This window comes from Oncorhynchus clarkii, chromosome 13 (assembly GCF_045791955.1).
Source record: "Oncorhynchus clarkii lewisi isolate Uvic-CL-2024 chromosome 13, UVic_Ocla_1.0, whole genome shotgun sequence".
Taxonomy (NCBI): Eukaryota; Metazoa; Chordata; class Actinopteri; order Salmoniformes; family Salmonidae; genus Oncorhynchus; species Oncorhynchus clarkii.
The window spans coordinates 33,236,676-33,248,821 of NC_092159.1; the positions used below are offsets into that span (position 1 = coordinate 33,236,676).

The 12,146-nt window shown below is 42.5% G+C and overlaps 1 pseudogene; it reads right to left on the minus strand.

Annotated features, from left to right (window-relative positions):
- The window catches only part of LOC139364558 (endoplasmic reticulum transmembrane helix translocase-like), a 40,535-nt pseudogene that overhangs the window by 14,976 nt on the left and 13,413 nt on the right, over positions 1-12,146 (minus strand).

Genomic DNA, 12,146 nt, shown 5'->3' on the forward strand with positions numbered 1-12,146 from the left:
AAGCATGCATTTGGTTTTACTAGCGTTTAAGAGCAGTTGGAGGCCACGGAAGGAGTCTTGTATGGCGTTGACGCTCGTTTGGAGGTTAGATAGCACAGTGTCCAAGGACGGGCCGGAAGTATACAGAATGGTGTCGTCTGCGTAGAGGTGGATCAGGGAATCGCCCGCAGCAAGAGCAACATCATTGATATATACAGAGAAAAGAGTCTGCCCGAGAATTGAACCCTGTGGCACCCCCATAGAGACTGCCAGAGGACCGGACAGCATGCCCTCCGATTTGACACACTGAACTCTGTCTGCAAAGTAGTTGGTGAACCAGGCAAGGCAGTCATCAGAAAAACCGAGGCTACTGAGTCTGCCGATAAGAATATGGTGATTGACAGAGTCGAAAGCCTTGGCAAGGTCGATGAAGACGGCTGCACAGTCCTGTCTTTTATCGATGGCGGTTATGATATCGTTTAGTACCTTGAGCGTGGCAGAGGTGCACCCGTGACCGGCTCGGAAACCAGATTGCACAGCGGAGAAGGTACGGTGGGATTCGAGATGGTCAGCGACCTGTTTGTTGACTTGGCTTTCGAAGACCTTAGATAGGATGGATATAGGTCTGTAACAGTTCGGGTCAGGGGTGTCTCCCCCTTTGAAGAGGGGGATGACTGCGGCAGCTTTCCAATCTCAGACGATATGAAAGAGAGGTTGAACAGGCTGGGAATAGGGGTTGCGACAATGGCGGCGGATAGTTTCAGAAATAGAGGGTCCAGATTGTCAAGCCCAGCTGATTTGTACGGGTCCAGGTTTTGCAGCTCTTTCAGAACATCTGCTATCTGGATTTGGGTAAAGGAGGGGGGGGGGAGCTGTTGGCCGAGGTTGGAGTAGCCAGGAGGAAGGCATGGCCAGCCGTTGAGAAATGCTTGTTGAAGTTTTCGATAATCATGGATTTATCGGTGGTGACCGTGTTACCTAGCCTCAGTGCAGTGGGCAGCTGGGAGGAGGTGCTCTTGTTCTCCATGGACTTCACAGTGTCCCAGAACTTTTTGGAGTTAGAGCTACAGGATGCAAATTTCTGCCTGAAGAAGCTGGCCTTTGCTTTCCTGACTGACTGCGTGTAATGGTTCCTGACTTCCCTGAACAGTTGCATATTTCGGGGACTATTCGATGCTATTGCAGTCCGCCACAGGATGTTTTTGTGCTGGTCGAGGGCAGTCAGGTCTGGAGTGAACCAAGGGCTATATCTGTTCTTAGTTCTGCATGTTTTGAACGGAGCATGCTTATCTAAAATGGTGAGGAAGTTACTTTTAAAGAATGACCAGGCATCCTCAACTGACGGGATGAGGTCAATATCCTTCCAGGATACCCGGGCCAGGTCGATTAGAAAGGCCTGCTCACAGAAGTGTTTTAGGGAGCGTTTGACAGTGATGAGGGGTGGTCGTTTGACTGCGGATCCGTAGCGGATACAGGCAATGAGGCAGTGATCGCTTTGATCCTGGTTGAAGACAGCGGAGGTGTATGAGGGTGTCCCTGATGAATTTGCTATCACAAAAGGGGTCCGAAGCCGCAAAAAGTTAGAGAAACCCTGAGTTAGATAGGAAAGGACAGGTAGGTGAATTAAACAGGACAGGTAGAGTTACCTGTTGGTGGCTGAGGTGTCTGATCTCTCCGTATCCCAAGGCCAGAACCCTGGCCCCTTCTCGGGACATCTCCCTGTGCACCTGATCATAGCTGGCTGGGCACTCTGAGAACTATAGAAACAAACAAATAGAATAATGATAATGACACAAAGAAAGTGTAATAAGCAGGTTGTAATTGCAGCAGTGACGTATCTACTCAACACTGAGATGATGTACTTGTATGTGAAGTGTAGTACAGTAGACATGTATTATATTGACCATAAAGATACAGTTGAAGTCAGGAAATGTACATACACTTAGGTTGGAGTCATTAAAACTCATTTTTCAAACACTACACAAATTTCTTGTTAACAAACTATAGTTTTAGCAAGTCGGTTAGGACATCTACTGTGTGCATGACACAAGTAACTTTTCCCAACAATTGTTTACAGACAGATTATTTCACTGCATCACAATTCCAGTGGGTCAGAAGTTTACATACACTAAGATGACTGTTCCTTTACACAGCTTGGAAAATTCCAGAAAATTATGTCATGGCTTTAGAAGCTTCTGATAGGCTACTTGACATAATTTGAGTCAACTGGAGGTGTACCTGTGGATGTACTTCAAGGCCTGCCTTCAAACTCAGTGCCTCTTTGCTTGACATCATGGGAAAATCAAAAGAAATCAGCCAAGACCACAGAAAAAAAATTGTAGACCTCCACAAGTCTGGTTCATCCTTGGGAGCAATTTCCAAATGCCTGTAGGTACCACGTTCATCTGTACAAACAATAGTACGCAAGTATAAACACCATGGGGCCACGCAGCCATCATACCTCTCAGGAAGGAGACGCGTTCTGTCTCCTAGAGATGAACGTACTTTGGTGCGAAAAGTGCAAATCAATCCCAGAACAACAGCAAAGGACCTTGTGAAGATGCTGGAGGAAACAGGTACAAAAGTTTCTATATCCACAGTAAAACGAGTCCTATATCAACATATAGTGCCTTGCGAAAGTATTCGGCCCCCTTGAACTTTGCGACCTTTTGCCACATTTCAGGCTTCAAACATAAAGATATAAAACTGTATTTTTTTGTGAAGAATCAACAACAAGTGGGACACAATCATGAAGTGGAACGACATTTATTGGATATTTCAAACTTTTTTAACAAATCAAAAACTGAAAAATTGGGCGTGCAAGATTATTCAGCCCCTTTTACTTTCAGTGCAGCAAACTCTCTCCAGAAGTTCAGTGAGGATCTCTGAATGATCCAATGTTGACCTAAATGACTAATGATGATAAATACAATCCACCTGTGTGTAATCAAGTCTCCGTATAAATGCACCTGCACTGTGATAGTCTCAGAGGTCCGTTAAAAGCGCAGAGAGCATCATGAAGAACAAGGAACACACCAGGCAGGTCCGAGATACTGTTGTGAAGAAGTTTAAAGCCGGATTTGGATACAAAAAGATTTCCCAAGCTTTAAACATCCCAAGGAGCACTGTGCAAGCGATAATATTGAAATGGAAGGAGTATCAGACCACTGCAAATCTACCAAGACCTGGCCGTCCCTCTAAACTTTCAGCTCATACAAGGAGAAGACTGATCAGAGATGCAGCCAAGAGGCCCATGATCACTCTGGATGAACTGCAGAGATCTACAGCTGAGGTGGGAGACTCTGTCCATAGGACAACAATCAGTCGTATATTGCACAAATCTGGCCTTTATGGAAGAGTGGCAAGAAGAAAGCCATTTCTTAAAGATATCCATAAAAAGTGTTGTTTGAAGTTTGCCACAAGCCACCTGGGAGACACACCAAACATGTGGAAGAAGGTGCTCTGGTCAGATGAAACCAAAATTGAACTTTTTGGCAACAATGCAAAACGTTATGTTTGGCGTAAAAGCAACACAGCTGAACACACCATCCCCACTGTCAAACATGGTGGTGGCAGCATCATGGTTTGGGCCTGCTTTTCTTCAGCAGGGACAGGGAAGATGGTTAAAATTGATGGGAAGATGGATGGAGCCAAATACAAGACCATTCTGGAAGAAAACCTGATGGAGTCTGCAAAAGACCTGAGACTGGGACGGAGATTTGTCTTCCAACAAGACAATGATCCAAAACATAAAGCAAAATCTACAATGGAATGGTTCAAAAATAAACATATCCAGGTGTTAGAATGGCCAAGTCAAAGTCCAGACCTGAATCCAATCGAGAATCTGTGGAAAGAACTGAAAACTGCTGTTCACAAATGCTCTCCATCCAACCTCACTGAGCTCGAGCTGTTTTGCAAGGAGGAATGGGAAAAAATGTCAGTCTTTCGATGTGCAAAACTGATAGAGACATACCCCAAGCGACTTACAGCTGTAAACGCAGCAAAAGGTGGCGCTACAAAGTATTAACTTAAGGGGGCTGAATAATTTTGCACGCCCAATTTTTCAGTTTTTGATTTGTTAAAAAAGTTTGAAATATCCAATAAATGTCGTTCCACTTCATGATTGTGTCCCACTTGTTGTTGATTCTTCACAAAAAAATACAGTTTTATATCTTTATGTTTGAAGCCTGAAATGTGGCAAAAGGTCGCAAAGTTCAAGGGGGCCGAATACTTTCGCAAGGCACTGTAGCCTGAAAGGCCGCTCAGCAAGGAAGAAGCCACTGCTCCAAAACCGCCATAAAAAAGCCAGACTACGGTTTGCAACTGCACATGGGGACAAAGATCGTACTTTCTTGGAGAAATGTCCTCTGGCCTGATGAAACAAAAATGGAACTGTTTGGCCATAATGATCATCGTTATGTTTGGAGGAAAAATAAGGGAGGCATGCAAGACGAAGAACATCATCCCAACCGTGAAACACGTGTTGTGGGGATGCTTTGGTGCAGGAGGGACTGGTGCACTTCACAAAATAGAAAAGAAGTTAAAGCTTGGTCCCAAATGGGTCTTCCAAATCGACAATGACTCCAAGCATACTTCCAAAGTAGAGGTCGACCGATTAATCGGAATGGACAATTAGGGCCGATTTCAAGTTTTCATAACAATCGGAAATTTGTAAAAATATACACACCTTTATTTAACTCGGCAAGTCAGTTAACTTTTTATGGCTGGGGGGCAGTATTGAGTAGCTTGGCTGAATTAAGGTGCCTAAAGTAAACGGCCTGCTCCTCAGTCTCAGTTTCTAATATATGCATTATTATTAGTATTGGATAGAAAACACTCTAAAGTTTCTAAAACTTTGAATGTTGTCTGTGAGTATAACAGAACTCATATAGCAGGCAAAATCCTGAGTTGAAATCAAAACAGGAAGTCAGAAATCTGAGTTTTGTATGTATTCAGAGTCCCCAATGAAATCCCCTTGAGATATGAATGATGTTGCACTGCCTAGGGGTTCCACTAGATGTCAACCATCAATAGAAATGAGCTATTTTCTGATCATGTTTATTCCTCGTGGTAGTCACTTGCGTTCCATTGCAGAATTAGCATTTGGATATGTATACCAAACGCGCTAACAAAAGAAGCTATTTGGACATAAATAACTGACATTTTCGAACAAAACAAACATTTATTGTGGACCTGGGATTCCTGGAGTGCTTTCAGATGTAGATCATCAAAGATAAGGGAATATTTATCATGTCATTTCTTGTTTATGTTGACGCCATCTTTGCGGCTGTGGTGTTTTTACTTCTGAGTGCCGTCTCAGATTGTTGCATGGGTTTCTTTTTCCATAAAGTTTTTTTGAAATCTGATACAGCGGTTGCATTAAGGAGAGGTATACCTATAATTCCATGTGTATAACTTGTATTATCATCTACATTTATGATGAGTATTTATGTTCAATGATGTGGCTATGCAAAATCACTGGATTTCTTTGTAACTAGTGAATCTAACGCGCCAACGTAAACTTAGAATTTCTGATATAAATTTGAACTTTATCAAACAAAACATGCATGTATTGTGTAACAAAGTCCTATGAGTGTCATCTGATGAAGATTATCAAAGGTTAGTAATTAATTTTATCTCAATTTGTGCTTTTTCTCTCTCGCTTTGGCTGGTAAAATTGGCTGTGTATTTTAGTGAGTTGTTGGTGACCTAACATAATAGTTTGTGGTGCTTTCCCCGTAAATCCTATTTGAAATCGGACACTGTGGTGGGATTAACAACAAGACTACCTTGAAAACGATATAAAATACATGTATGTTTGAGGAATTTTAGTTATGAGATTTCTGTTCTTTTGAACATGGCGCCCTGTACTTTCACTGGATGTTGTTATATTGCTCCCGGTAACGGGATCTCAGCCATAAGACGTCCAATGACGTCCTAGGAACGGTGGGTTAACTGCCTTGTTCATGGGCAGAACTACAGATTTTTACCTTGTCAGCTCAGGGACTCAATCTTGCAACCTTACGGTTAACTTGTCCAACGCTCTAACCACCTGATTATATTGCACTCCACGAGGAGCCTGCCTGTTACGCGAATGCAGTAAAAAGCCAAGGTAAGTTGCTAGCTAGCATTAAACTTATCTTATAAAAAACAATCAATCAATCATAATCACTAGTTAACTACACATGGTTGATGATATTACTAGTTTATCCAGAGTGTCCTGCGTTGCATATAATCGATGTGGTGGCATTCGCGAAAAAGGACTGTGTGTGTACCTAACCATAAACATCAATGCTTTTCTTAAAATCAATAAACAAGTATATATTTTTATACTTGCAAATTTAGTTAATATTGCCTGCTAACATGAATATATTTTAACTAGGAAAAATGGTGTCACTTCTCTTGCAACAGAGTCAGGGTATATGCAGTAGTTTGGGCCACCTAGCTCATTGCAAACTGTGTGAAGACTATTTCTTTCTAACAAAGACAGCCAACTTCGCCAAACGGGGGATGATTTAACAAAAGCGCATTTGCAAAAAAAAGCACAATCGTTGCACGACTGTACCTAACCATAAACATCAATGCCTTTCTTGAAATCAAAACAGAGAAGTATATATTTTTAAACCTGCATATTTAGCTAAAAGAAGTCCAGGTTAGCAAGCAATATTAACCAGGTGAAATTGTGTAAATTCTCTTGCGTTCATTGCACGCAGTCAGGGTATATGCAACAGTTTGGGGCGCCTGGCTCGTTGCGAACTAATTTGCCAGAATTTTATGTAATTATAACATTGCACAAGATTGTGCAATGTAACAGGAATATTTAGACTTATGGATGCCACCCGTTGGATAAAATACGGAACGGTTCCGTATTTCACTGAAAGAATAAAAGTCTTGTTTTCGAGATGATAGTTTCCGGATTCCATCATATTAATGACCTGGGGCTCGTAGTTCTGTGTGTTATTATGTTATAATTAAGTCTATGATTTGATAGAGCAGTCTGACTGAGCGGTGGTAGGCACCAGCAGGCTCGTAAACATTCATTCAAACAGCACTTTCGTGCGTTTTGACAGCAGCTCTTCGCTGTGCTTCAAGCATTGCGCTGTTTATGCCTATCAACTCCCGAGATGAGGCTGGTGTAACCGATGTGAAATGGCTAGCTAGTTAGCGGGGTGTGCGCTCATAGCGTTTCAAACGTCACTCGCTCTGAGAGTTGGAGTAGTTGTTCCCCTTGCTCTGCATGGGTAACGCTGCTTCGAGGGTGGCTGTTGTCGATGTGTTCCTGGTTCGAGCCCAGGTAGGGGCGAGGAGAGGAACGGAAGCTATACTGTTACACTGGCAATACTAAAGTGCCTATAAGAACATCCAATAGTTAAAGGTTAATGAAATACAAATCGTATAGAGAGAAATAGTCCTACAATTCCTATAATAACTACAACCTAAAACTTCTTACCTGGGAATATTGAAGACTCATGTTAAAAGGAACCACCAGCTTTCATATGTTCTCATGTTAGGAGCAAGGAATTTAAACGTTAGCTTTCTTACATGGCACATATTGCACTTTTACTTTCTTCTCCAACACTTTGATTTTGCATTATTTAAACCAAATTGAACATGTTTCATTATTTATTTGATTTGATTTTGATTTTATTGATGTATTATATTAAGTTCAAATAAGTGTTCATTCAGTATTGCTGTAATTGTCATTATTACAAAAAATTTAAATTAAAAATAAAAATTGTTCGATTAATCGGTATTGGCTTTTTTGGTCCTCCAATAATTGGTGTTGAAAAATCATAATCGGTCGACCTATATTCCAAAGTTGTGGCAAAATGACTTAAGGACAACAAAGTCAAGGTATTAGAGTGGCCATCACAAAGCCCTGACCTAAATCCTATAGAACATTTGTGGGCAGAACTGAAAAAGCGTGTGTGAGCAAGAAGGCCTAAAAACCTGACTCAGTTACATCAGCTATGTCGGGAGGAATGGGACAAAATTCTCCCAACTTATTGCGGGAAGCTTGTGGAAGGCTACCTGAAACGTTTGACCCAGGTTAAACAATTTAAAGGCAATGCTACCAAATACTAATTGAGTGAATGTAAACTTCTGACCCACTGGGAATGTGATAAAATAAATCATCCTCTCTATTATTATTCTGACATTTCACATTCTTAAAATAAAGTGGTGATCCTAAATGACCTAAAACAGGGAATTTTTACTAGGATTAAATGTCAAGAATTGTGAAAAACTGAGTTTAAATGTATTTGGGTAAGGTGTATGTAAACTTCTGACTTCAACTGTATATTCAATTATACATTTAAAATGTTAGTATTCTATTTAAAACAATGATTTTTACCATGTCCCTGAGTGTCTCTGGAGCTCCTTTGACAGTGGAGACAAAGCAGAGGTCAGTGGAGCCCAGCTTCTCATAGGAGGCGAGGACGGACATCCTCTTCAAAGCACTGGCAAAGTGGAACCGCAGGTGGATCTTCAGGCCTGGGGTCTTTATACCGCGAGCAAACACCTTTTCATCTACACCACACAGAGAAAGAGGGACAGAAGGGTAGAGATGATGCAAACATATGGAGACACACACACACTCTCACTTCTGGTGTACAAAGAGGAGACAGAGCAGAAATCCTGAGGTACGCACGCACGCACGCACGCACGCACGCACGCACGCACACACACACACACACACACACACACACACACACCTTTAGTGAGGGTCCAGTCAGCAGCAGTGAGCATGGCCTTCTCCAGGGGGTCGCCTACCAGCTGTCCGTCGTCAAGGGTAACCAGTGAGTGACAAGTAGCAACCACCCGATGCGTTTCCACTGGCAAATGGGATCCTGAAGGGCTCAGTGCAGAACACATCTAAGCAAGGGAGAAGAAAGAAAGGGGTGAGTCAAATAGCAGAACAGCGAGGTAGACTGGCATCATTAAGTACTACAAACATTACTATGCCACACATACACATACACACATACACATACATCCACATACCACCCCGCCTACCACACACACACTGCTGACTCACAGAGCTTGGCCAGAGCGATGAGGGATGTGTTGACTGCAAGAGACAATTCTATAGGGAGCTCAGGTGGAACCACGGAGGTCAGGATGAGAGTACACTCCAGGAACAACTTATACCGGTTCCTGCTAGGGTCCTTAGTTCCTGCAGGGGAGAGCACACAGAGACAGTTACACAACTAAACTCAGCAAAAAAAAGAAACGTCCTCTCACTGTCTACTGCGTATATTTTCAGCAAACTTAACATGTGTAAATATTTGTATGAACATAAGATTCAACAACTGAGACAAACTGATCAAGTTCCACAGACATGTGACTAACATAAATGGAATTATGTGTTCTTAAACAAAGGGGTGTTCAAAATCAAAAGCAACAGTCAGTATCTGGTGTGGCCACCAGCTGCATTAAGTACGGCAGTGCATCTCCTCCTCATGGACTGTACTAGATTTGCCAGTTCTTGCTGTGAGATGTTACCCCACTCTTCCACCAAGGTCCCTGGACATTTCTGGGGGGAATGGCCTTAGCCCTCACCCTCCGATCCAACAGGTCCCAGATGTGCTCAATGGGATTGATATCCGGGCTCTTCGCTGGCCATGGCAGAACACTGACATTCATGTCTTGCAGGAAATCACGCACAGAACGAGCAGTATGGCTGGTGGCATTGTCATGCTGGAGGGTCATGTCAGGATGAGCCTGCAGTACCACATGAGGGAGGAGGATGTCTTCCCTGTAACGTACAACGTTGAGATTGCCTGCAATAACAACAAGCTCAGTCCGATAATACTGTGACACACCGCCCCCAGACTATGACGGACCCTCCACCTCCAAATCGATCCAGCTCTAGAGTACAGGCCTCGGTGTTATGCTCATTCCGTCGACGATAAACGCGAATGCGACCATCACCCCTGGTAAGACAAAACCATCAGTGAAGAGCACTTTTTGCCAGTCCTGTCTGGTCCAGCGACAGTAGGTTTGTGCCCATAGGCAACGTTGTTGCCGGTGATGTCTGGTGAGGACCTGCCTTTACAACAGGCCTACAACCCCGCAGTCCAGCCTCTCTCAGCCTATTGTAGACAGTCTGAGCACTGATGGAGGGATTGTACGTTCCTTGTGTAACTCGGGCAGTTGTTGTTGCCATCCTGTACCTGTTCAGCAGGTATGATGTTCGGATGTACCGATCCTTTGCAAGTGTTGTTAAACGTGGTCTGCCACGGCGAGGACGATCAGCTGTCCGTCCTATCTCCCTGTAGCGCGGTCTTAGACGTCTCACAGTACTAACATTGCAATTTATTGCCCTGGCCACATCTGCAGTCCTCATGCCTCCTAGCAGCATGACTAAGGCACGTTCACGCAGATGAGCAGGGACCCTGGGTATCTGCCACTGCGAGGACGATCAGCTGTCCGTCTTGTCTCCCTGTAGTGCTGTCTTTTTTCTTTTGGTGCTTTTCAGAGTCCGTAGAAAGGCCTCTTTAGTGTCCTAAGTTTTCATAACTGTGACCTTAATTGCCTACCGTCTGTAAACTGTTAATGTCTTAATGACTGTTCTACAGGTGCATGTTCATTAATTGTTTCTGGTTCAATGAACAAGCATGGGAAACCGTTGTTTAAACCCTTTACAATGAAGATCTGTGAAGTTATTTGGATTTTTACGAATGATCTTTGAAAGACAGGGTCCTGAAAAAGGGACGTTTCTTTTTTTGCTGAGTTTTTCGTAATAGTTACTCACACAGAGAAAGCTATGCAGTATGTTTGCACACATGCCTGTAAGTTGCTTTGGATAAAAGCATCTGCTAAATGGCATATATTGTTATTATTATTAATAATAAGAAAAAATACAGTTATACTGCATGTAATCAGGAAAAAACTGCAGCTCTCTCCTGACCTCAGGGCCTATTTCAACAACTTGTTTTATAACATTTTATAAAGGAGGAATTTGTGTTTAATAGGTCATGTTTTAGTTTTTTTTGTGAATAGGGCCCTTCGGCAAGACTGTCAATGTTCAGCAAAAATGTTAATTTAATAAAATATTATCTCCTTAAATTGTCTCTTGGCTAATAAACTACCGCCAAGATATAAACAACTGTATAATGGAGAAATGCTCTAAGTAGGACCAACTGTACTTTGCATTGCCTCTGCATTGCTTGTTCCATGGGGTTTTAGAATGGGTATCTGTGAAGAACTTTGTGACAACTGTTGAAGTAAAAAGGGCTTTATAAAACACATTTAATTGATTGATTTCATTGCGTTTTTCACTGCATCCCTCACCTTCCACACACACATAGCCAGCAGCAGCAATGGCAAACACCAGGAGGAAGAGGATGAAGATGAATGTTTCCAAGTTGTTGGCTGTCACCCTCTTCACTCCAAACAAGATGGTCCTCAGCAGTTTACCCTGTAGACAGGCGTGGTTAACAACACCAGGGTTGTATTCATTACTGAACACCGTAGCAAAACATTTTGCAACAGAAAATGAAAACAAGTGGTTCTTATTGGACAAGTTCGGTAGTCAAGGGCAGCAGCCCCTCACCTGAGAGGTATAGAATCCGGTTCTCAACACATAAGCCACACAGCCATTGTCCACAGCTGCAGAAAAATGAAAAAGAAGAAAAACAAACTATTATAATTTGCTCTTAGTGAGACAAGATAGATACAAGGGCAGATTCAATCCATCTATTCTGAGGCTGAGGGAGATGACAGTTGAAACATAACTGATCTAAAATATAGATTTGTTTTTATATTGATAAGGGATAACTAAATATAGATTTAAAGTGCTTTATAATTAGAACTGTTAATCTCAAAGTGCAAAAAATTCAGGACATTTCTGCCTTATAAGTGAATAATATACTAAACAGTAGGTAGGAACTGACGTTTGAGTCCTACAGTGGCACGGAGCGGGGGGCTGTGCTGCACCACCTTGGTCCCACCAGAGATTATGTGGAGGCGGGCATCACCCTGGAGGTCCAATACCCTCTCTGGGTCCAGATCCTCCACCGGCTCCTAAACACACAACATGGTGGAACATCAAATTAAAAACGTATTTTAAAGGATAAATAGAGCCTATGATTTAGAAAGCATATGATTTTGCTAAATGATTTGTGGAGCATCTTTGATATTCTATGCTTATGAAGTCTTTATGA